This window comes from Bison bison, unplaced genomic scaffold (assembly GCF_000754665.1).
Source record: "Bison bison bison isolate TAMUID 2011002044 unplaced genomic scaffold, Bison_UMD1.0 scf7180017864379, whole genome shotgun sequence".
NCBI lineage: Eukaryota > Metazoa > Chordata > Mammalia > Artiodactyla > Bovidae > Bison > Bison bison.
Window position 1 is genome coordinate 2495820 of NW_011494951.1, and position 689 is coordinate 2496508.

Below are 689 nucleotides of genomic sequence, written 5' to 3' on the forward strand. Positions count from 1 at the left end.
ACTTCACTTTCACTTTTCACTTTCATGCATTGGAGAAGGAAATGGCAACCCACTCCAGTGTTCTTGCCTGGAGAATCCCAGGGACGGGGGAGCCTGGTGGGCTGCCATCTATGGGGTCGCACAGAGTGGACACGACTGACGCGACTTAGCAGCAGCAGCTGTGTTCACACCAAGGCCACGCCCTCCCGGGGGCTCCCAGCCAATCACTGCGCACACTGTGTGGGCCCCCGAGAACCGGGTGAATCCGAACGGCCACAGGGGCCCCACTCAGGACTCCTCCAGTGCATGGTCTTGGCTCCGGGGCTCCTGACCGGCCCACTCGAGCCCTTTCTGGGAGCCACGCAGCAGACCGAAGGGCTTTTGGCCTTCCCTCCTTCCTTGCCTGCTTCCTCTGGGGTCAGACCAGAAGCTTCCAGCCCACACTTCGTCCTCTCCCCTTTATCCTTCGCAGACATTTCTCTGTAAGCACTCCTCCCGTGTCATCCGGGCCTCTGCGTCCCAGAGGACCTGGACTGACCCCTTCCTAGCTTCCGAGGTCCCCATGGGGTCTCCGCAGCTACATCACAGCCCCGCTCTCCTTGTAAAGTCTTGCTTTCCTCACCCCTTTACCTGGCTCCCAAGACCACCTGGGGGGCCCCCTGCATGTACAACTCCATCCCAGCGTCTGTACCTGGGGGACGCATCCTGTA

At 60.8% G+C, this 689-nt stretch overlaps 1 protein-coding gene across 1 annotated transcript in view; it reads right to left on the reverse strand.

Annotated features, from left to right (window-relative positions):
- Positions 1–689, reverse strand: part of GALNTL5 (polypeptide N-acetylgalactosaminyltransferase-like 5) — a 56396-nt gene that overhangs the window by 29024 nt on the left and 26683 nt on the right. The gene's annotated exons all lie outside the window — the stretch shown is intronic.